This window comes from Callithrix jacchus, chromosome 12 (genome assembly GCF_049354715.1).
Source record: "Callithrix jacchus isolate 240 chromosome 12, calJac240_pri, whole genome shotgun sequence".
In the NCBI taxonomy this organism is placed as follows: domain Eukaryota; kingdom Metazoa; phylum Chordata; class Mammalia; order Primates; family Cebidae; genus Callithrix; species Callithrix jacchus.
In genome coordinates, this window is record NC_133513.1 from 51,808,389 (window position 1) to 51,834,260 (window position 25,872).

At 47.8% G+C, this 25,872-nt stretch overlaps 1 protein-coding gene; it reads right to left on the reverse strand.

Annotated features, from left to right (window-relative positions):
- Positions 1-25,872, reverse strand: part of LOC118146292 (uncharacterized) — a 328,556-nt gene that overhangs the window by 66,906 nt on the left and 235,778 nt on the right.

Below are 25,872 nucleotides of genomic sequence, written 5' to 3' on the forward strand. Positions count from 1 at the left end.
GTTAAGGGGTCTCCAAGGTCACCTGGCCCCTTCTCCTTCCGTGGGAGCCTCTCTGCAGAGCCTAGATGGGCAGTTAGGCCTTCTGCCCAGTGCTCCAGTGACAGGGCAGTCACTCCCCATCAGAATCACCCATGTGGAGGAGCCTCTGCCTCCCCACAACTGGAACCATGCCAAAGAGAAAGATTAGGAGCGTGGGCAAAGTCCAGCAAAGCACTTAGCCACCCGGCATCTTCAGGGTGGAAGCCAGCTCTCCAGCCCCTGGGGTCTCTTCCCCTTGGAGAACCCTTGCACAGCTCAGTCAGGAATCAGCGTCTCCTCCTCGCTCATCCTGGCTCTCTGCTCTGGCCTCTCACCAGTTGCTTAATGCCACTCCTTGAGTTTGGAGCCCAGAACTAAACATGACTCTCCCAGGAGTCTTGGAGGGAAACCAGCCAGATGTAGAGGAAGCCGAAGAGAAGAAGGAACATGCCCATGCCCAGGTCCAAGCCAGGGATGGACTTCATTAGCTGGAGAAAGAGACATTTTCTAGGGCTGCCACCAGGCTCGGTGAACACCTGTCTCAGGCAGGGGATGGGACTTGTCCCATGCCTCCTACTGAGAATCTATCTTCTTGATTTTTCCAAGCCCATCATCAAGCTCCATTGGGAAAGAATGGAGAAAAACCTGAGCTAGGAACCTGTTGTGGCCCCACCTGTTTCTCTTCCACCCCTGAAAGCAGCCCATCTACCCCACATTCCCTCCCATGAAAACAGACTCTCAGGAGAGACAATGGACCTCACTCTGCCTGGGGTAGGTGATTAATAACATCTTAATGCATCATCCTTCCAGAGGGATTAGCATTGGCAGGATCCAGGATTTAAGCTAAAGCAGCAAAGTCATAATGAGGGGATTTCAGACATTGACCAGCAGCTGAGGATGAAGCACGGCCTGGAAATCTTCCCAGGGTCTTTGAGACCATTCAGAAGTCAACAGTAGAGATGCCGGCCTGGGTTTTTCAGCTTGGCTACTTGCTTGCTGTGTGGACACATCACTGAACCTTTCTGACACAGTTTCATCTGTGCAATATGGATACTACTTGAAACTCTCATCAAATTGTTGTGAAGAGCAAATCAAATAATGGAGGTCAGCCACCTGGCACAGAGTGGGTGCTCCATCACCATTTCCTTACTGCCGTCTTTCATGTACCAAGCATCTAGACCATTTTCATGGAGTGGACAGAACAGGGACCAGGATGTCTATAAAGGCATTATACCTGTGCACTTGGACCTAGTTATTCCCCACAATCTAAGGAAACTAGACCTTGAAACCGTTCCAACCCTCCCTCTGTCTTTTGCCCCAGAGCAGTGTGTAAATTGGAGAAAGCATCTCTGAGGCTAGCAAGCCTTACAATGGAGATCATGTGGTTCCACCTCCCAGTCCCTTCTTCTACATTCTGAGGAATCATAGGCTGGGGGCTCTCTGAAGTCACCCTTTGGAGACAGAGAAGTGGTCAGCAGTCACTTCTTCCTTCAGTTGGCACCAAGTCCAACTTGGAGTTCTGTTTATCTGTTGCCACCACAAAGCTCAGTGACTTCAAGCAAACATTTATCACCATCTCTCATGTTTCTGTAGATTGACTGGGTTCAGCTGGGCAGTTCACACTCCAAGTCTCCCATGGGATTGCAGTCAGATGTCCACTGGGGCTGGCATCATCTGAAGGTTTGGCCGGTCTGGGTATCCCAGATGGCTCACTCATGTGGCTGGGCTGTCGGGGGGAGCTCAGCCAAGGCTGTCCACCAGAGCACCTACACATGGCCTCTTGTATGGCTTGGCTATCTCAGTATGGTGGCTGGCTTCCCAGAAGGAGCATCCCAAGAGAGAATTCTAAGGGACCCAAGCAGAAGCTGCAAAGCTTTTTGTGGCTTAACCTTGGAAGTCTCAGAACATCCCTTCCACCCCACTGTATTGGTCAAGCAGGTCCAAGCCCAGATTCAAGGTCAGGGAGATAGGAGTCTGCATCTTCATGGGGGAGGGGCAAGTGCACACTGCAGGAGGGACTGTGACATGTAGACAGTGTGGTGAGCATCTCTGGAAAGTACCAGGTTTCTTGTGCGTCAACCTACCTACCCCTCCCAGACAACAGGATGTGTGCTAACTGGGGAAAAGAGCAAGCACCGTACAAAAGAGTCAGACCCGGGCATATCTTGCAGCTGCCTGGGGCCAGCCAGATGTCACTTATACCAACAAAGTAGCAGCTAAGTCCCAACAGGCTGCTAGTATCTCCCCATCTGCTTTAGGGGTTGTTGCAAGGACAAAAGGAGATTAGCTGCTGCTTCATTCTAATCTGGCAAGTATTCACCAAGCATCTTGTTCATTCATTCCTTCAACAACTGTTTGTTGTGGGTCTACTCATGCCAGCCCAGAGAGGACTCCGACATGGCCAGAGGACACTGACTTCAATGGAACACACATGCTTACTTGAGTGGTTACAACACACTGCTCAGCGCAGGAGACCTGGGGTAGACAGAGTCAATGGGGCAGGTCATAGGACGGGCTGGCTTTATTAGAGAAGGAGAAATCAAGGAGGGATTCTCTACTTTCAAATACAAACTGAAAGGCCTCCTGAAGAACCGATGTAAGACTCCAGGGAGGTAAGGAGGAAAGAAGAGCAGTCCCCCAGCAAGGGCAGGGGATGAGGAGGTATGGCAAGTTTAGCAAATGGCAGGCAATCTGCAGTGTCTGTAGGGCAGAGAGAACAGTGGGCATGAAAGTGCCCTTTGGAAAGGCAATCAAGAGGAGAAAAGCGGGGGACTGAAGGCCATGGGAAAGTTTGGACCTTCAACCAAAGGGAGCCTTTGGATGACTTTACTATGATCAGACTGATCTAGAAAGATTGCTAAGGTTGTGTGATGGAGATAGCCTAGAAGGTGACTTGAGGTAGCACAACCGTGTTATTATGACTTTACTACTTGTGGACTATTTCACACTCTGAACTCACTAACCTATTGAACTTCATGCCGACTACATACATTAGGGACTACTGTCATCCCCCTTTTGCAGATGAGGACACTGAGACACAGAGAAGGTAAGTTTCTTGCCCCAAATCAGAACCCAAGGGAGTGGCCTGGCTGGGAGCTGAGCCCAGGCGGTCTGGCTGCAGGGTTTGCCTGCTCCACCACATGGCTTACTCTGCTGTGGCTGTCATCCAGGTGGAGACATGGCAGGGCCTGTGCAAAGGTATCAGAGAGGCAGGGGCCATGCTTCCTGTTCCTGACTGAGTGCTCAGGGGCTGAACTAGAGGCTGGCAGGGAACGACCACATGTGAGCATTATAAGAAAAGGCAAGGCTCGAGCACCCATTATAAGCCTCTACATCATGGAGATTCTTAACAGTCTTTTTCCTTTTCTTAGACACAGGATGTCGATCTGTCACCCAGGCTAGAATTCACTGCAGCCTCAAACTCCAAGGCTCAAGTGATCCTCCCACTCAGCCTTCCAAGTAGCTGGGACTACAGGTGTAGTCCTAGCCAATTTTTGAGGAAAAAAATTTTTTTAGAGTCAGGGTCTTGCTATAGTGCTCAGGCTGGTCTTGAACTCCTGGCCTCAAGCAATCCTCCCACCTCTGCCTCCCAAAGCATTGAGATTACAGGAGTGAGCCACTATACCTGGCCAAACCTCCTTCTCTTGAAGCAACACGCCCGGTAGCTATCTGACTGCTTGTCACAGTGGCTGCACCCCCTGCCAACCCAGCTCACCAAGTGCTGGAGGCATTGATTGAGGACTGATGAACTAGGCCGGCCTCTGGGCTGACGAGCCAGCCTTCGCAGACATGCACAGACAGACCCTGTCTGCCGCAGCATCCCAGAAACCCTGAACCAGGCCCACTGCCTCACCACCCTCTACCCACATCCCTTCCCATCCCCTGCTGAGTGCAGCAACTAAAGCCCCGGTGAAGCTTGCTTTAGGATTCAGAGCAAGCAGCCCCTGCTGGAAGGCTGCTGGCAGCCAAAATGAGCTGGGAAGGCGTGGCTTTGGAGCACACAGGGGGCCTGCCGAGAATTTCCTGAAGAGCTGGTACTGAGAGAAGCAAAACAGATAGATGATTGCTGGGGACAGGTTGCACTTCACAAACAGCTAGCGCCATCCTGGTCCCGGGGACACAGGGGGAGGCACTCACTGGCATTGCAACTGGAGGTGCTCAAATCGTCCTCTCGTTAAATCCTCAGTCACTGTCCTGCCTCTCATATGGCTCCTGCAAAAGCTCAGCTCTCTCTGGCTTGCTGCTCTCCCACATTCTTTCTTGCAAGAAATGCTGGGGTGGCCTATACACCAGGCATTGACCTCCTGATCAACTGCTCCGTGACCCAAGCTTTTGCACACCATGTCGTCCCCCTGCGCCCTGGCATTTGGCCCTCCTAACCAGCAAGGGCAGGAGAGTGGTGTAATCAGCCCCACACAGCAGGGCAACAGGTAGGGAAGATGAGGTGAAGCAACTTGGCTCAGCAAATATTTGGTTGAGTCAGGATTTCAGACCCAGACGTTCTGACTCCAGATCCAGTGCTCTGCCTCCCCCATGCCTTTATTTTTCTTTTTTCACATGATAACACAATTGTAGCTTATAGTTTGCTAAGTTTTTACAAACTGAATATACTCATTTAATCAACACTTGGATCAAGGAATAAGAACATCACTGCATATGATGTATAAATGTACATCATATATGTATATGTATGTATATGATGTAGATGATCTTCAATATATGATAGTTTGATGTACTGATTATTTTATGATGATGAGAAAGTGTTACATGTTGAGTACAAACTGGATTTCAAGAAGACCAGGTGCAGTGGCTCATGCCTCTAATCCCAGCACTTTGGGAGCCTGAGGTGTGTGGATCACTTGAAGTCAGGGGTTCAAAACTAGCCTAGTCAACATGGTGACGCCCCATCTCTACTAAAAATACAAAAAGTTAGCCAGCTGTGGTGGTGTGCACCTGTAATCCCAGCTACTTGGGAGGCTGAGGCAGGAAAATCACTTGAACCCAAAAGGCAGAGGTAGCAGTGAGCTGAGATCATACCACTGCACTCCAGCCTGGGTGACAGAGCGAGACTCCATCTCAAAAAAAAAAAAAAAAAGGCGGGGGAAAGGAAGAAACCGGACTTCAAATACCTCTAAAGGCATTCTGTTTTTCAGTTTCAGTGCAGTATTCAGTAATGACACCTCACGCCTGTCTCTCATGATACCGTTCTGCTGGATACCACTCAAAGGTCAGGCTTTGAGCCAGTGGAAAGGGAGAAGAACACGTTGCAGAGAAAGGCCCCTGCAAGGAGAAAAGCGAAACAGGGCTTGGTGTTGATGAGTTGTGAATACCCCAGCAGGTCAGCGCTTCCTTCCTGAGGCAAACAGCATGGAGGAGCAATGGGGGAAGCTAATAGGTGACTTTTTCTATCCTCAACCAGTCACCTGGACTTGTGACAACAAGCCTGCAAAGCACATCCAAGCAGAAGGTCTATTGAAAAGCCAGGGGCTCATCACTTCAGTCCTGGGGGTATTTACTGCATGGGCCACTCACCTATTTCTTTGAAGCAAGCTCTGTATCTGCAAGCAACAGAGGCACTAGGAGAGAAGACAAACCTAGATTTTACATCTGAGTGCATGAGGCAGAGTATAAGTATTCAAAAAATATTCCAAAATGCAAGAGGCAAGTTTCAGAATCTGCTCAAATACATGTCCCCAAATCTAACCCTTTTATATTTTTAGATACTCCTGGGCGAGATGCCACCAGGCAGCTTTCACCAAGCCTATAGAGCCTCCCTGTCATGTCAGTTGACCCTCGGACCACATTTGACCCCTGGAACATTGTTCAGGGTCACCTGCTGGGGACACTGATGAACCAGGCAGGAAGCAGTGTGACATACAGCAGCAGTGGTGGGAGCTCCTGAGCCCAGGTTCCCTGCATCTCTTTCTGTGCTCAGCATACAGCAGCCACAAGTGTGGACAGGAGATCCACATGGCAGTGTGATCCTCGCCAAGTGTCTGTCTCATGCACTCGCTCCATTCTCGATCTCAAAGAGTCCTCTGGGCACTGACATTCAGTGATTCTTATCACACAAGGCTCTGGCCAACCCTGAATCTCCAGAGACATGTCCAGGAAGGAGACTCTGTACGCTGAACCCAGGGCATCAGCTCAGCCCAGAAATTGGGGCAGGCTGGTCCAGGGGCCGGCCAGCGTGGCACCCATCTTGTCGAGCTGGCCATTTGGGCTGAGACACAGACTCCCCAGGACCTGAAGGAACCACGTTACATGATCGTAATTTTTTTAACCTATTAAAATAGGGTTTTATTTCTTTGTTTTATCATAAAACAGTACTAACTGTGTGGAGATGAGACAGCCTATGTCAAGCACCAACAAATGTGTGTCCCCACCTTTCCTGTCCTTTCTGGGTTGCCCACTTTTCCACGTGGTGAGTGGAATGGCTGTTGTAAGGAGTGTGGGATGGGGAAGACTTCTTGAAGATCTACCATGAGCAGGTTGTCAGAGTCTTCCCAACCTATGAAAAGGCCAAGTCAGGGTTGTCAGACCCACAGATTAGTCACAGTCCCTTTGGCTGCTACAAAAACTCAAAGGCACCAGCTCTCTCAAAAAGAGGGGAGGTCCAGACTCAGGAACAGTGGGATCAAGACACCCAAGCACCCTAGGATGCTTTCGCTAACCTCCAATTGTCTCTCTGACTGCTAACTTTATTCTTCCAGTTTCAGCTTTTCAGGAGGATGAAATACTGGCCACAGGCATCTCTGGCTTATATCTAAATAGCTTTGTACAGAAAAAGGATAACAAGCTCTTTCAGGCTGGCTCAAGCGGCAAAAAATCCCAAGGAAGAGATCGGATTGGCCTGGCTTGGAGCCCATGGCCCCCATGGTCACTAGGAAGAGCAGACGGTCAGGATGGAACACAAGGTTAAGGGCTGGGGCAAAGACAGTAGCCACCACACCCCAGTTGGCAAAGCAGGCTGGCTGAGCCCTAAAGAGGGTAAGGAGTGAGGAAAGACTCTGAAAAGTGGCAAATGTCACTGGGGCACCAGTGGACTACGGCACCTGGAGGTTGTCATGGAGGAAGTTACAGTCTCCTGAGTGCTGGACCAGTCTGTCAGAGGCATACAAATCAGCCCTTCTCTCAAGTATCCCCAAAATTGTCTTCCCAAAGTGGTGACCAGAATGACAACAGCTTTTATTTTCCCAATTTCATCATCTACAAGGTCCCCAGAGTCTGAATAGAGCAGCCCAGGGAAGAGGCTGCCATAATCCTGCCCCAATCCTGTCTGCAAGTGAGCAAAGGAAAGGTTTCCGGGCAAAAAGTGTCATGGGCCATAGCACGCAGGTGGAGAGGCTGTGGCAGGTACAGAGGTGTGATGCAGTGAGGGCTCACAGGCTGGCTTCCGGGATTCCTGAGCATCCTCTGCTCCTGGCTCCAGGGCAGGTGCAGCTAGAGCAAGGGTCTGCACCTCTGTGCTGGTGTGTCCTGATCAGAGAGAAGTGTGACCACCAGGAGGCTGGTCACTCCTGCTTCTCCTACCACCTAACCAACATTTAGACACATTCCTCTCTCTACCTCTTGCTAATTGTTTCTCCTTGACCCAGGGGCATTGACTCTCAACTTGCCAGAAGCAGTGGGGTGCAGTGGAAAGACTCTAAGTCCAGAACCAGAAACCATGTTTCCATTCTGCCTCCAATTAGCTGTATGACCTAAGGCAGAAGTGATTCCCTTTCTGGGCCTTATTCACTTCCTCTGCAAACCAAGGGAGGCGGACCAGTCAGTGTCTGAGGCCTTCCCAACTTCTTCTGGGAGGATATGGTATAGTTGGGCCTGGCATTGCTATGTTTAACCTCTCTCCACCTCCCTTCCCTATCGCTTATTAACTCTGCCACACTTACTTCCAGCATTAGCTTCTTACAAGCTCAGCCACCTACAGACCAGCCACAGGCTATGACATCAGCTTGGTAATGATGAAAGGGAGAAATATAGCCTGGTAGCACTTTACTCTGTCACCCTGCCAAACCTCAGGGCAGGAGGCATCTGAGCTTAGAGCAGCTATAGACCACGTCAGCTAACAGAAGGCCTCTCTCCTCCCTCAAGGGCTCTCTTCCAGGGTTTGGTGAATCAAGCAGTCACCAAAGATAGGCATGACAGGGGCAATATACCTGAGGTTGTTCTTGTTCTGAAGCACCCATTCTACAGATGACAACGTCAAGCCCCAAAGAAGGGAGATGACTTGCCCAAGATCATAAAACAAGTCAATGTCGGTCAAAGCTCAATTCTAGGGTTCCTAAGCCTTGACTCTGGACTAAACTCTGAGCTAAAACCAATGCTACCTTCTGGATAGATCATGATACAGCCAGAGAGCAAGCCAACCCTCCCCTCTTTTCTCCTTTGTCTTGCTCCAGAATGCACTCCATTTGCTCCAATCAGGCTGAGCTTCTGCCAACATCTTTGTTCCTGTTGTTGTTCCTGCTTGGCTGTCCGTACCCTGAAGCCTTTGCGCATGCAGATTCTCCCTGCAGAACTCACCTACCTCCTTGACTTTCAAGGCACCTTCCCTGGCTCCTGCAGCTCTTGGTAATCTCTCCATTGACTCGGCATCACACTCAGGATAAAAGCCACAGCGCTTACCATGGCCCATCTGACTCCACAGCCTGGCCCCTGCCTAACTCTTCAGCTCCTCTCCCCATCTCAGGTCCCTTCTGCCCTGGCCACGCTGGCTCCCCTGCAGTCCCCCAGTCCCCTGCATTGTTTTCCTACCCAGGGCCTGGTGCCTACTGTCCTCCCCAGCTCTCCACACAGCTCAGCCTGCACTTAATTCTGTCCCTAAGTCACCTCCCTAGAAAGGCCTTCTCCACTATCCCATTGAATCTGACGTTGTGCCCCTGAACTTTGTATCCTAAGGCTATTTCATTTTCTTTCAAAGGACTTGTGATTGCCTGAAATTACATTAAGTATTTAGTTAGCAGTTAGTTTGTTGTCTGTCTTCCCCATGTGAACACAAGCTCCATAAGGGCAGACACTCTGCCGCACCCACTGCTGTGCCTCTCACTCCTAAAACAATGTCTGGCCCACAGGGGGCCCTCGACAAATAAATCAATAAACAAAACTGTTGTAAGAAAATGATGTCTCAGAACTCAAAGGCGCTAGGATGCCCCTCGTGTGTGTAAGGCAGATCTTATTTTGAAGTGTTTGTCTGTCTAAATACATCATTAAAAATCAGTGTATCAGCACCATTCACGATGCAATCACCTGCTATCCCACAAAAGAAATATCATATCGTGAACAATCTGAAAATGAAACTAAGAAAACAATTTCATTTACAATAGTGTCAAAAAGAATACTTTGGAATACGTTAAAAGGAGTGCAAGATTTATACTCTAAAAACTTCAAACCATTGTTGAAGGCAATTAAAGATCTAAATACATGAAAAATATAATATGTTCATGGGTGAGAAGACTTAATATTGTTAAGATGCAGATACTCTCCAAATTGATGTACAGATTCAAGGCAATTCCTATCAAAATCTCAACTGGCTTCTTTGCAGAAATGGACAAGCTGATGCTAAAATTCATGGAAAAATTCAAGGAATCTGGAATAGAAAAAAATATATGTTGAGAAAGAACAAAGTTGGAGGACTCACACTTCCTGATTTCTAAACTTACTTCCAAGTTACAGTAATAAAGACAGTGTGGTACTAGCATAGGGTAAACATGTAAGCTAATTTAATCAGCTTGAGAATCCAGAAATTAACCCTCATAGTCAATTCATCTTCAGCAAGGATGTCAAAAAAATCCAATGGGGAAATAATAATCTTCTCAACAAAATGGTGCTGGGACAGCACGCAGAAGGATGAAATTGTATCCCTACATCAAACCATATGAATAAACTAACTAAAAGTCGACCAAACCCCCAAACAGAAGAGCTAAAACTACAGAACTCCTAGAGATCAATTGTGATCTTGGATTGGACAATGATTTCTTATATGTGACCCCAAGTGAACAAGCAACAAAATTAAAAGTACAAAAATTGGATTTCACTAAAATTTAAAACTTTTGTCCTTCAAAGGACATCATAAAGAATGTGAAAAGACAGGCTGGGTGCGGTGGCTCATGCCTGTAATCCCAGCACTTTGGGAGGCCGAGGCGGGTGGATCATGAGGTCAAGAGATCGAGACCATCCTGGTCAACATGGTGAAACCCCGTCTCTACTAAAAATACAAAAAATTAGCTGGGCACGGTGGTGCATGCCTGTAATCCCAGCTACTCAGGAGGCTGAGGCAGGAGAATTGCCTGAACCCAGGAGGCGGAGGTTGCGGTGAGCCAAGATCGCGCCATTGCACTCCAGCCTGGGTAACAAGAGCGAAACTCCTCTCAAAAAAAAAAAAAAGAATGTGAAAAGACAACTCACTAAGTAGGAGGAAATTTTTGCTAACTGTGTGTCTGATAAGGCACGTGTATATAGCATATATAAAGAAGTTTTATGACTCAATAATAAAATGGCAACTCAGTTAAAAATGGGCAGAGGATCCGAATAGATGTGTCTTTAAAAAAGATTTATAAATGGCCAACAAGCACATTAGTAGATGCTCAATATCATTATTGAGGGAAATGCAAATTTCCCATTAGGGAAATACAAATCAAAACCACGGTGAGACACCACTTCACACCAACTAGGATGACTAAAATCCAAAAGTCAGATAATAATAAGTGTTGGACAGGCTGTAGAAAAATTAGAACTCTAATACACTGCTTGCAGGAATGGAAAATAGCACCGCCACTATGGAAAAGAGTCTGACAGTTCTTCAAATGATTAAACATAGAATTAACACATGACCCAGCAATTCCACTCCTACTGGGTTGGTGCAAAGGTAATGTGGTTTTTGGCATTAAAAGTAATGGCAAAAATCACAATAATCTTTGTACCAACCTGATTGCTATATACTCAAGAAACATGAAAACCTGTGTCCTTACAAAAATATTCATAGCATTATTCATAATAGCCAAAAGCTGGAAACAGCCTGATGGTGTCTCAATGGACAAATGGATAAACAGATTGTGATATGTCCCTAAAATTGAAAATTTTTTATCCAGCGATAAAAAGGAATGAAGTACTGATTCATGCTACCTCATGGGTGAACCTTGAAAATATTATGTTAAGTGAATGAATTCAGTCACGAAAGACCATATGTTCTATTATTTCATTCATATGAAATGTACAGAACATGAAACTCTGTAGAAACAGAATATGTATTAGTGGTTGCTTAGGGCTGGGGGAGATAGGGGAGATGAGGGGTGATGGCTAAAGGGTACAGGATTTCCTCTCAGGCAATAAAAATGTTCTGAAATTGATTGCAGTGATGGGTCCACAACTCTGAGTACACTAAATGCCACTGGACTGTCACTTTAAATGGGTGAATTGTTTGGTGTGTGATCTATATCTTAATAGTATTATTATTGAAAAGAAAGGGAAAGAAATACCATGACTGGCAGCATAGGTAATCTACTCAATAGTTTGCCCTTCTAGAATTGAGCCAGAAACAGCCCCATAGGCACAAACCCTACAGCCTACCCGATTTGCAGGGGTGGGAGAGAGCCAGTCAAGTAGAAAAATGAGAACTGGGATTAGCTATACATTAACTGAAAACTTGGAGAGAACCCCTGCAAAGCATGGGGCCTGGGCAGAAGCTGCACTTGTCCAGGTCTAAGAACAAAAGCATCCAGAGAGTTCACCTAGACCTAGATGGAAAATGTCATATGGCCAGTCTGATTGATTGCAGGGCCCACCTGGAGCCCCTGTCAAGAAGCGCCATAAATGAGACGATGTCCAAGCTCCACCAGAACGTGCTGTTCCATCGATAATGTTTGCTAGGGATAGGGAGTGCTGGTATCTGAGCCACACATTTGACAGGTGTGTGTCATTTCACCCCTCCTGGCAGAGGAGAAACTAAGTCACTGGGGGTAGCGGAGTGGCCACGGTGGTTGAAATCCAGCCTCAACCTGGGCTCGGGCCTCAGCTCTCTGGCCGTGTTTACCAGTCCAGCCTCATGTCTAATCACGCCCCTACACTTGTCAGTGCTGTCGCTGTGTACATTATGGCCTGGAGAGCATAGAGCTGGGGCCGACACTCAGGCAGGCAGGCAGTCTTGCTCAAAAGTCTGTGCTCTTCACCACCATGCTGTCCCTCAGACAATGCTGAGGCTCTGACCATCCAATTGTGTCAGACTCTCCTACAAACCTTTTCTCACTGAAGCCCAGGACAACCTTGGGAAAGAAATATGGTTATCCCCATTTTATAGATGACAACACTGAGTTCCAAGTACTTGGCCAAGATCACAATGTGGCAGAACCAAAGATTCTAATGCCCATGTTCATCTCACAGTCCCAAGAAGAAAGCAACTTCTCCTTCTCTCTCTTTGGTCCCAGCACATGCGCACACACACACACACACACACACAGTCTGAAGGAAAGAAAACTTGGAATGAAAACCCTGAAGTACCTCAAGTTCACCATTATCCTCTTTATCTTCAGTGAGTTCTGCATTCTGTGTCTATCATCAGCTAATGCCAGATTCCTTGTCTTTCCTTCACAGCCAGTGATCCATAAAAAAAAAAAAATCCCTTTGCCATTGTTTCTGCTTCTTCATTGCCCTCTCATTCCTCAGCCCAGCACAACTTGGCTCTGTCACTGCCTATCCAATGAACCCCAATGCAAACCCCACTCTTTCCATCCTGGACCTTTCCATCCAGGACTTCTCCGTGACAGGTGACCTGCCAGCCCATCCTCCTCCTTGAAACTCACTCTTCCCCTGACTGCTTTAGCAAATACTTTTAGAGCTCCATGTCACATCTTTTTGGCCCTCCTGACTTCAGCACAGCTGAGAGACAGTTGTGTACCTGCTGCCAGCGTTTCACTTCAAGTGTGCTGATGTGACTCTCTCCCTCTTGGCCTCAGGGTGACCCCTTGTCTCAAACACAAGCAAGACCAGAACATGGAGGAGTTAACACCCCTGGGGCACCTGCCAATCAATGGAAAATGGGAGCAGGTGAGTCAACTTCCCATCCTTGGGAGGGAGAGTCCCAAGGCATGTTCTCCACAGTTCCTTAGAGCGTCCTGGTGGGCTTGTGTTCAGTTGCCCACAGGAATTGTGCACTCTTTATTTCTCTGTGTTTCACACTCTCTCTCCCTGCTCCCTCACTCAAGCTTTCATGACCACCTTACAAATAAGCTGCCTGCCCCTGTCTTTGTGTAGGCTCTAGGCTCTATTCTGGGGCACCTGTCATCGTCTCATTGTCTTCCTTCACCTTCTGTCGTATTCATTCCCATCTCTTTATGGTCTCATCTTTTCTTTCTTGCTGCTGCCTGGTTCTTCTGCTAAGCCCTGCCCTGTTCCCTTCCATCCACCTGCCTGGGTCATAGGAGACCCTCCTACATGGCCTTGCCTCTGTCCATGAGGCACTTCCTGCCCACAGCACAGTGGCCTTTGTCCCTTAACCATCAGGTGAGCACCTCCCCATCTTGAAACAAGCAAACCATGCATCACCTCTCTGCTGAGCTTTTCCAATGCCCCTTCAGGACCAACTGCCCCCACCTGACCAGCTGGAACTGGCTGAGGGGGATTCCATACTGCATCCAGTGACAGCCCTTCCAATAGGCTCTTTGCTTCCTTCTCATGTAATGTAATCTCCCGGAGAGCAAAGGCTGTGGAAGTTTTTACTTTATATTCCCAGAAGCCAGTGCCATCCTGGCCCATGGCCCATGCTCAGTGAATGTTTGTGGATAAAGGAAAAAGCATCCATGCTACTTTTATCAGACTCTGAGCAAACTTCTCTGCTCCTCTCTCCTCTTGTGTCCCTCCCTCAGTAGGATTTGGGTCCTCAGGTACATGATTTTCCCTGCATAGCGTTGGCACATCCATTGGTCTCAGTAGGGAGATGGAAACTGAGCCACCTTTTGTAAGTACAGTCTTTCCCGGGTATCCACTGGGGCTCAGTTCCAGGACCCATCATGGATACCAAAATCCAGGGATGCTCAGGGCCCTGGTTTAAAATAGGATAGTATTTGCATACAACCTATGTACATCCTTGCATATACTTCAAGTCACCTCTAATTACTTGTACTATAATAGCTAATACAATCTCTACACCTCACTTCATTCATGTGGATTCTATAGACACAGACCCTATGGAATAAAGAGGCATGGTACTTCAATCCCAACATCAGGAGGCTTTAGTTAACCTTCTAAACACCCCCAGGTCTCTTTAAAGAGCAGAAAGCAGGCAAGGAGCCGAGAATATCTGCCTTCGATTCCTCTCCCGGGTCAGTACCTGAGAAGGGGGGCTTCCCACATAGGCACCTTCTTGTGAGATTTTCCAGACAAGCCCTGAGAAAGGCCAGTAGGCTCACCTGATAGCATCTGTGGCTTGTGATGCCGGGAAGGACCCAGAGTCAGCCAGAGTGAAACAGACATCCATCTAGGTCAAGCAGGAAAAATGCCAACACAGAGAGCGTCACTCACCACCTCCTGCAGGCCAGCCTGTGCTAGACACCAGGAGAACAAAAGAAGGTCCCTGTCCTCCAGTGGAACTCGGTCTAGTGGGAAAACACACCTAACCTCAGCCCCTGACTTCACTAAAGTTCCAATCAAGAACCCTAACAGTAATAAGATTAGCTAACATTTATGGACGGCTTACTCAATATGCCAGGGTTTTCTGAACGTTTTGAAAACATTCAATTACTTATTCCCCACAATAACCCTGGGGAGACATGTTGGAGCCAGCTTGTACTGGCTCACAAGAACCAATTATTAAATTTTCAGGAATTGTGAATTTTACAAGTCGGGTGTTAAATATGACTATTTATTTTAGAATTAAATTACATAAATTCACAAATAAATTATACTAAAAACAAAAGTAATAAATCCTCAAAACTCATCACTTCCAAATTATCTCACTGCACTTTATTGTTCTCTATGCCGCTGGGACCATGCACTTCTCTTGTATTTCGGTCGTGGAAATGCCATGTCATGATGGCTACTAAGTCTCTCTTCCCAATTCCGTGTTTAGTGACGTCACTAGGAAAGTTGACAAAGACTTGACTTATTTTTTTGTTGATTTTTCTAGACTTAAGAACGTGATGGAGAAAATATTAATTTTGCAAATGAAAAAAGAAGTGTTCCCATGTCTGTCTATAGCTATTAGTTTGTGAGTAGCCCCCCAAAAAAGAGATTCTTTTTTCTGTATTCAAAAAATATCATCCAGTTCAGCAAGTCACTCATGCCTTTGACAAGCGAGTGTCGAGTCTGTACCTACATCTTCGTTGTTTCACGTTCACCTTAATCATTGAGGTACAGAAAAATGCCAACCCATTTTTAGGTTGGAACCTATACTCCAAGAGCCAGTTGCTAAACATTGACTGGCCTCGGAGGGAGGCCAATTTATCTGTAAGCTCCATTTTACAAAGGAGGAAACTGGTTAGGAAGGGCCAGAGCAGGATTCCTACAAGGGAGCCCAAACCCACACCCCAAGTTCTTAACACATGCAAGGGGATGGGGGACCCAGGTCACCCCCAGTTCTCCCAGACAGTCCTGGGAAAGCCCTCTGGGAGACCTGGCTTCTGGTATATTCTGTCTGATTCCTTCACCCCAGATAAGAAGAGACTAGCCCTGTCCCTGAGGGGGAGTGCAGGACAAACATCAGGATCAGATGGGCAGCCCTGAGCTTGGGCGGATATGGTGCTTCCCAGAAGAAAGCTGCGGGGCTGGGTTCAGGAAGGCAGGTTAGGTCCAGAGGATGCGAAGCAGGTGGGACATGGGGCTGCCTGAGACTTCCAGGGCAGAGGCCAAGTCCATAGGTCACTCTTCCAGGGACTGCAGCCTCAGGCAAAAGCCGAGAGGTCCCTATGATGCCAGCCAGGCTTGGAAACTTGCCTGCCTCCTGCCAGACCGGTCATTTCAGGCTCCCAGATGCGCCCTCACCAAGGAGCACCTTGAAGCATGCCTAAGGGCAGGCAAAGATCAAGAGATTCAGTGGCATTTCATGAGTAAGAAGAGCTGGCCTGGATGGTTCATTGTCATGGGACAACGGAGCCAACCCCCATTGTTATCTGAGGTTTTTTTCCTCTGGCTTAGGTCCTTTCCAGGCTCTTCTTTAAGTAGTGGACATCCCAGCCACATAAAACTTCCCACTGTCCCCCAGATAAACAGGGCCCTCTCCCACCTTTGACTCCACGCATAGGTTGAGTTCTCTGGGTGGAGAAGTCAGGGAAGGCTTCATGGAATAGGTGATGTCTATGTCCAATATGCCCAAATGATCTAAGGTGTAGGGGAAAGGTATTGAAAAATAGCCTGTAGCTCCCTCTTCCATGTGCTCAGCCTTTGTTACATAGACAGCCCTGCTGTAATACTGTAAGTGCTGTAATAGAGGACACACCATCTCTCTGGTGCCCTGTAGGTGCTCCAGTAAAAGTGCAGGCTGCATAGCTTGGGCTGGTTGCCCGGCTTTGAGACCTGCAGTCATGCTAGCTGTGAGCCACATGCAATTGCTGATACAGAACTATGTTTGACCTACAAAACTAGCAATTTCATATGTTCCAACCTAATAGCCTCTCTGTGACTCTGTAAATGGGGTTAATAGCACTACCACTTTCACAGGATTGTTGGGGAGATTAAATGAATTAACACCTGTGTGAACACCTGGGCTGCTGCCTGGAACACGACAAACAGGTGGTGACAACAGCTAACACTTACACAGCACCTACTAAGTTCCAAGGACACTGCAAATAGTACCGCCTTGTCAACTCTCTTCAACTAGTCCTATTCTGAGGTTCGCTTCTCAGAGGAGGAAGCTGAGCCTCAGACACGTGGAAAACTCACCTAAGTTTGCACAGCAGGTAGGCGGGGAGCCAGGATCTGAAGCCAGTAGCCTGTGCTGTTACACTACAGTTCAGCCTCTCTAATCGGGTCAAGCTGAGCTATTATTACTCGAGGATGGCTCCACTGAATGGGTAAGTATTAAGGCAACTAGGGGTTTCCTATAGCATTTGGGTGTTAGTGCTTACACAGATGTGGGTGGGTTGAGCAGGTCAAGGTCTGGGAGAGGACCAGAGAAAGGCACCAATAGCCTGAAGTGTGGGAACGGGGCGGGGGGCAGGTGGGAAGGAAGTGGGGGCTGTGGAGGTTGCTGCCTCTGGGGAACCTGCAGTCCAGCACTTGGGTGGGTAGCTTGGGACCCCCCACTGGTGAGGTGGGCAAGTACAGGAGTTGGAAAGATGAATGGGACCCTGGACACCCCTGGGCAACTCTGCATCTGTCTGACGGCCGTGACCTTCTGAGAATGATGAATTTCCTCTCTGCTTCCACCTTCCGAATCTCCCACATCTCCATGTGTGGCCAGCCCTGACAGAACCCCAAAGAGAAGGGGATGTGTGGAAACGCAGGCCCCAGCCTTGTCCAAACCTGTAGAACCCAGTGTACTGTGGATGGTAATCCTGGGATGGTGCCACCAAGAGATCCAAGGAGGGAGGGATGGGGTGTGCTCAGCGTGCATCTCATTCCCCTCGTCCTGTCCCCAGAAGTCCCCAGCATGGCATTCAAGGCCGTGCCCTTGGCCATCTGCCTCTCAGCCCCTTCTCCAACTGTCCCCCACCCACCTGGCTCCTATCATCCCCTAAACACTCAAGTCCTGACACCAACCCTTAACATGGCCTGTTCCCTCAATCAGAAATGCCCTTCCATGCATCTTCCCCTCCTCCAGTGTGGACACTCTTCATTGCTACCCATCCTCCCTGCCTCCTACCTGGCCTCTGTTTGGTTCTGGAATCCCCCAACCCCCATTCCCCACACAACTGAGTGGCTTGAGGACTGCCATGTGACTTATCTTTTCCAAAATTGTCCAATCCAATTATAATTCACGCTTAAGTGAGTGATTCCCCTCTCTCCCACTAGAGAAGGAGAAGGACACACATAGCCCCCCCATGCTGCTGACAGCCATCATTTGACTATAGAATCCAATCAACACCATGGATGACAGAGTAGAGAAAGAACCCGAGTCCCAGGAAGAGCTGCTGAATAAGCCAGCCCTACCTCTGTTTGAGATTTTCTTTCCCTATCACTGTAAATCCTCAAGTATCCTGAAAGATGCACTCCTACCAGGTATACTCTTGACCAGCTACACTCCTAGTCATTCCCTCTGAGCCCAGTGCAAATGCGGCCCCTCTGTGAGTTCTTCCCTCGTGTGCCCACCCATAGTGCCCTGAACCTCCATCTATTCCAGCACTTTGGTCCATTCTTCATCCCAATCCCTGAGGTGACATCTTCCCTGTGAGTTGCTGAGCTCTTCTTAAACAGCAAACCATCTCAGGGAGGCTAGAGCAAGATAAGTGTATCTGTTTAATCTAATTCATTCCACATTCATTCAGCAAACATTTACTGAGTGCCTTTAAGACAATGAGTGCCAAGACAGGATGGGTTTTGCATACACATCTGTACAGGGAGTAGGGGTGCATTCACACAGGAGACAGAGAGATGGCAGGGAAGAGCTGGACACTAGCAGACGTGGTGCGAGTGGTAGGCAGGACCTGACTTAGTGCAGGGGTTGGGTTGACCTTTGGGGTCTTGACCCTCTTTCTGTATAACTCTCCTTTTAGGGAGGGGGTACAGGTGAGCAGGGGACAGGGAGGACTGGAAGGCTCTGGAAGGAAGCCAGAATTGCTAGGATATATCTACGACAGAGGCTGCATCTTCTACCACTGCTTTGGAAGAGGAGTGAGCAAAGCTGAGCTTGCATGAATTTACATATGCATTGTTCATTCATGTGTCCATTTATTCGTTCAGTTCATATTATGATTATGAAGTACCTCCTGTGTACCAGGCACCATATTTGGCACTTGGGATTACTTTGTGAATGCAGAGTAAATGGGCCCTGTTCTGGCTCAAGGGCCATAAGTCCTCTCCCTGAGCTCTGGAGATATTCATGTCCCTCCTCCAAGGTGAAGACATAAGATGTTGGAATCTGCTTTTGGGATCATGAGTCCAACCCCAGGCTAGGTGACATCTGGGGGTCAGAGGTGTCCCTTTACATCCTTGAGAGTCTGTGATCAGTCTGTACAAACTTGTCCCCTGCAGATGGATCCTGTCTCCACCCCAAATCTCTGAACAGAACCCCCTTCTCTGTTCTCATATGCTCCCCTGCCCAGTGCCCTTGCAGCTGTGCACAGTGCCACGCACGTAGGACCAGTCCTGTAAATATCTCACACGCATATGAACGGCAGATGCTTCCACATGGGCCATGTGTCAGTCAGAACTCATGTTGCCAGTGACAGAAATCCAACTCGAACTAGCTGAGGCCAAAAGGGGAATGTATTCACTCACAGAATCCAAAAGGAGGTTTGATGACCAAACTGAGGAAAGGGAGGAAGCAGCTGGACCTCAGAAAAATGGGAACCAGAACTGGAACAGAGCCTCCTCCCTCCATCTCTCACCTCTGCTCCTCTCAGAAGGGGCATCATTCTCTCTCTCCTTCATTCTCTCTCTCTCAGCTCCTCAGCATGGCATGAAACACAGAGGCCAAGTGCTCCTGGCTTTGACCACCCTAGAGCCTGCACTGTGAGGAGAGTCTGGAGATCCCTTTCAGCTCCATCTTGAAACATTGCAGGCCAAAGATTTGATTGGGATATGCCCAGCTTGGATGCAATGCTCAGCCCTGAACCAATTTTCCCTGGCCAGATGGGAAAAAGCATTGAAATTGACTCAACTTGGTCACACATTCATGTCCAGGCCAATCAAGCGAGGCTAGAGAAGTAGGGCCCTCTAAAAACCTGGCAGCATCTGCAGGGGTCTTGGGGAGGGAGTAAGGAGAACAGAAACTTCTAGAAGAGAGAGGGTGTTTAGACGGGGGATATCCCCCTTCTAAAGTGGGCAGTTAAAGTGGGCAGACACTGGTTCATGACCTAGTCTTTGTCTACCATAGTCCAGAAGTTAAATCAGAGAAAAGATTTCTAGGTCACTTGCAAAATTTATCCCCCTCTCAGCATCACTGCCCATTCCACATCTGATAACTAAATTATCTGGTTATATGAAAAAAAAATGCCCTGAAGCTAGAGTCAAGAAAACTAAGCTTAAAACTGAATTCTGCCACTTACTAGCAAGGGCAAGTCACTTGACCTATCTACCTTGAGTTTCTCATCTGTTAAATGGACACAGTACCCACTCCTCACAGGTTTAAATGGGCCATGCACGTGAACATCACCAGCACCATGTTGGCAGGTGCTTTATCAGCGTTAGTGAAAGACCTCAATCCGACCATCAGCTCCAGGTCAGCCAAGCAGATGCCAAAGCTCTCAGTGCAGTTTCATTCCTCACAGCCATGTGTAACAGCCCAACAAGGATAGCAAGAAAATGTCTGCTCATTTCATCTGGACACTCTCCTTCCTCTACAAATTTCTTTTCTCCTTAATCACACCACTGGACTCCTGCAGATGTGGCCAAGTTTTCAGAGGACCCCACTTCTGGCATTGATTGCTTGGTACATGGGAATGGAAGGGAAGCACTATCTAGCTTCTCCTAAACAATGGGCCAATGTGTGCCCCTGGAGAGTTTCCCTTTCCCTGCAGTGGCCAGGCTACTCCAAACAAGAGTACTTCCTTCTCATGTTCTGCTCAGCTTGGCCAGAAATACCCTTTCATGCATCTTCCCTCATGTCAAAATAGTCCCATGTAGCTCTCCTGTCCCGTGACAACAATGGCTCCCACTGCTACCAACTCTACCAGGATCTCAAGCCCTCCAAAGGCAGGGACAAGACTTGGCCCTCAGCTCTTTCTCCCCATGGCTCCTCAATACTTTGCTTCCGGACAGGTACCCTCCTCTCCTCTCTACCTACCCCATTCTGTCCATTCTTCAGGACCTTGATCAGCCCTCTACCTCTCAGGGAAGCTGCCCTCTATATACTTTACTGACTTCTGATTCCCTCCCCTCTTGCAGCCTTAACTCTGTACACAGAGTGATGCTAGTTATATTCCTTACTGCAGTTTCCATGCATGGTCACCAGGACACCTGCTCTCTTGAAATTTAAAATCAAGTAGGGAAGAATCTGACCTCAGCATAGCCTCTTTGAGAGGTTAGATAGCATGAACACAGATGAGCAGGCAAAAGTTGGGAAGATAAGAAAATACTATTTGGAAAACAGGTGCCAGATACAGAGATTTCCCTTTAGGAATAGCAGATAATGGCACATGTGCTGCTAAAGCCTCCTGTATTACCCATGGCAGACATCACTAACTGATTACAGCAATCTTACCAGTGAACCTGGACCCAGCCTCAGAATCTACAGCTTAGCACTCCAAGCAGCCATGACGAATCAATTAGAGTTGGCAAATGAAGTCAAATCCATTTGCCAATTGTGATATAATACAAATACATACTTGGTTTTGGGGCTTCAAAAACTCATAGAATTGCTTGAGTGATAGGAGTGTCCTTTGCTATTCATAATGGGCACCTTTTGGTGATACCTACCTTTATGAGGTGATTCAAGGTGGGCCCTTAGATAGTTTCAAGGGAGGGGCTGGCCCCACCAGAAACACCAAGCATGTGATTAGAGAGCTAGAACTTTTACCACCACCGCCAATCCCTAGGGAGGGATGGTGCAGCTGGAAATTGAATTCAATCTCATGGCCAATGATTTCTTCCATCATGCCTACTAATGAAACCCCAAATAGAAACTGAAACAAGGTTTGGGTAACTTTCCCAATGCGGGAAGAGTGACATACCCACATTCCACTGGGAGAGAGTATGGAAGCTCTGCAACAGTCTCTTTGTGAAATGTATACACATAAAATAGAAGAGAATGCAATGTTTTCCTGAGGCTTGAAAACAGTTGACACTTCAGGGGGGTCTGAGGGGTATAATGTGGCATTGGAGAATATTTCCTGATGCACTGGTCAAAACAGTCAGACGATAGTCAATAATAGCTCGCTTCACGGGCCCCTCACCGCCAAGACCTTGCCTGGTGAATCTTCATTTGTATTGTTTGGAATAAAACAACAGTCATAAGGATATTACTTTCCTGAGTTCTGTGAGTCATTCTAGCAAATATTCAAGCCTGGATTGGGGACAGGGGAACCCTGGAATTTGTAGTTGGCCAGGCAGAAGTCCATATGAAATGGAGGCTGAGCCCTTAACTTGTGGGATCTGCCTTGGGAAGTTTGTGTTAGAATTGATTGAATTGTAGGACACCCAGTTGGTGTCATACACTGCTTTCAGATGTGCCTACTAAGGGACCTCTAAAAACAAAGCAGGGTACCCACATAGAACTAGGGACCAGCAGCTATGGCCAAACCCAGCTCACCGCCTGTTTTTCTAAATAAAGTTTTATTGGAACACAGTCAAACCCATTCCTTTACATGCTGTCTAAGGCTGTTTCTAATTACAAAAGCAGAGTTGAGTGATTGCAACAGAGACTGTATGGCCTAAAATATTTACTATCTTGCCTTTTACAGAGAAATTTTGAGGACCCTAAGCAAGCACCAGAAGATGTTATCTAAAGCAACATTATAACCCCCAAATCCCTTTCAAGTCTCACGTTTTATTTTGAAGCCTCAGGTGAATGTTGCATTCTCTTCTATTTTATGTGTACATTTCACATAAACTAGGTGTTTAAACTACTTACCACTTGTTAAGTAACAAGTTCTGTTTGCTTAGTGAGTGGGAGTCGTTCTTCATTTCCCTAAAAGCTTGCAATTTCAGGATGGGAGACAGAGTACTTGTATGAGGCTGGGCCTGAGGGGTGAAGATTCTTCCAGAAAAAAATTTAGGAATAACAAGGACCTTCAAAGTCGAGGCTGAAGCACTGACTCTATTCATTCTAAGGCTTGCTTTTACACTGCAAAAACCAACAGTCGCTAAGGGCTTCTCAAGCTCTGCCTGTCTTGTCTCCAAGGTGATGGTTCCAGCAGGGCATCTGCTGCTGTGTTCCTGGGTAGCTGGGATCTTGCCACTTACTTGTTCTCAAGGAAAACCATTTGCAAACTGTGTTCTGTGTGGCCCTAGAGTTCCCACAAACTTTGAAGAACTACGGGGGTAGAATGTGGGGTCCAAGTGAGTGGGATTCCAAATCCATGTCAACCTTAACCATGATATTCCCAGTAGATATTTTCATGGCCCATCTTACTTGTTTGAGAAAGGCGCCTGCTGATTAAATAAGATCTGAACATCACAGGCCTAAATAGTTCACGCAGGCTCAACCACAGACCTGTAACGTAAGTGAGTAAAGCAGGCAAGGCATGGGATCTCAGGGAGTGGTGGGACCTTTGGCAAGCTGTCTTAAAAGAGCAGGTGCCCCTGAGATCTAGCCGCACAGAACTACAAATTCAATGTGTCCAAGTCTTCTGATTTCTCAGTAAATCTGGAAATTTAAGTGGCTATTTCCCAATTATTAAGACATGTGCAGGTCAAACAGATTCATACCTACAAACCAAAAGCAGCTGGTAGGCATTCTGCAAATGCTAGCTTGGGCATTGCAGGAATGGCTGCTGTTCCCTTGAATTCACTTAGTAGGCCAACAAGGAACAGCAGGAAAACCCACAAAAAAGACAAGCATCCTATCCTGGCGCTGGCCCTTGCTACCAACGTGAACCTGGATAAGGCCCTGAACCCTTAGCAGGTGCCTGCCCAAATGTGGTGATCATAGCAAATCCCAGACAGTGGCAGGGAGGGAAGAGAGGACACTGCAGGTGATGGCATGTGTGGCCCAAGAGGCACCAGGTGGGCACATATGAAAGGTGTTCTCTGCTGGTGACAGCAGGAGTGCCCAGGGTGAATGGTACATGGGCTATGGGTGGATCCCGATCAGCCCCAGGGATACGGCCGGCCCAGAAACTCAAGCCCCCACTACTAAGGGAGATGAAAAATGACCACCTTCCATCTCCGCTCTTCTGTGCAGAGATGAGGAGCCAGAGAGGAGCGGGCGCCTGGGCCTGCGGCTGTCGAGCGGGATCATTAATAAGATAGATGTTCCTAATGGCTTCAAGAAGGATCATGGAGCTACTCATTATCAGGGGTTGAAATCGCTAATTATTCGTTTCTCTGCAGCTGTCACTCGCCGTGCCCACCCAAAACACCATTCCCAGCAGCGGTCCTTTCTCTCATGGCCAACAGGGGGCTGTGAGCACGCATGGCCAGGCCTCAGGGCTGAGGGCAAAGTCTCCTTCCTGCATTAAATACTTATTAAAGTTGATTAGAACTCAATGCACCATAAAATCTCTTTCAAGTCAGTGAAACACCTTTGGCTACAGATTTCCCCCCCAATTCTACCCAAAAGGAACTCCCAAGCACTGAGCGAGTATTGGAAAAATTAGATGAGGGTTGAGGCGGGGGAGTGTGGCATTCCGGATTGGGAAGGGGGGAGGTGGATTTGGGAGAAGATAGCAATGCCTGGAATGAGGGGCATCAGGAATGAAAAAGGGAGTGTGGATTTGGGCGGGTGGGAAGGCTGCCGGATGCACATATTTTTAGGAACGGTATTACCCTGGACCTAAAAATATGAGACATGGCTTTCTTTAAAAGCTATCTAGGTCCTATTTACATTTCAGAGCAAACAGCATATTGTTTTCATCAGGGGGAAATAAGCACTCATGTTTACCTTATGTTTCCTTCAAAATATTTGCATTTCAAAGCCTTCTGAGCTTTAAGTTTCAGAGCTGTTCAAAACGTGGCACCTGGGCTTCTCCCAGATGGGCCATGTTTACAGCAGAAATTCATGCCATCCAGTTAGGATGACACCCCAAAATAGGACAGGGGCCCCTTTCAGGGCCATAATGCATCCCCTAAGGGCGCCATGGCTGGGACCAAAGCTGGTGGCCAAATGAGCGATGGGAGAGTTAGATAGCCCAATTCTCAAAGCTTCTATGTGGGGTTCTGAAAGCCTTCCTCCTGCCATGTTCTTTCATCCTCTCTGTAGATGAAGGAGGAGACAGTGCTGGTCTGCAGAGAGCCTTTCCGGGCCTGTTAGGAGAAGGAGAAAACAGGCAGCTCTGGAGCCTGCAGGAGATGTTCCAACAGAGGCAATGACCAAGTGGGCAGGGTAGTGATCCCAGTGCCAGAGGCTAAATAACCTCATAAATAAATAAATAACCAGTGCTGGACAAAATAACCTCAGCTCCCTCTTCCTGTTCCCAAAGTTTCATTCATTCATTCAACAAACAATTATTGAGGGCCCATTTTGTGCCAGGCTTTGGGCTCAGGACTGGGGCCACGATGATGAACTAAACCAATCAGAGAGAACCTTTACCAGATGCTTCCTCTCTGCTAGCCATGGTTCTTGGCTGCACTCTGCAGCCATCCAGCAAGCTTTGAAAAATCCCAATGCCCAAGCCACACCCTAGACCAATTAGATTCCAGTGTCTGTATCTGACACAAGCCTTACTATCTTTTGCTTTCTCGAGTGCCCAGGACCAACCCACTGTACCCCCCTTTCTAGAGGTTCCCTGCGGCCCTTGGTAGAAGGACAGCTGCTGATCAACTTGACCAAGAGCACCAAATTTCCAGGTAACCAGCCTGAGAAAGGAGGCCCAGGGTAAATTTCAGAGTCCAGGCACCATTAAATTTTAAAACTCCCCACGTGACTTTAGCCTGCAGCCAATTTTGAGAACTGGCATTCTGTTCTCCACATATATGAACCCACTTACTCCTCAAACAACCTTCTGAGGTAGGTGAGAATGCTTGCCTCTCCACTTTAAATGATGAAGTGCAGGAACATTAATTCAGCCACAAGCAGTCGAGCTGGGATTTGAACTCAGGCAGTCAGGCTCCAAAGGATGCACTCTTAGGACCTCTGCAGTGGTGTCCCTGGTGCCAGCTGCTGTGGTT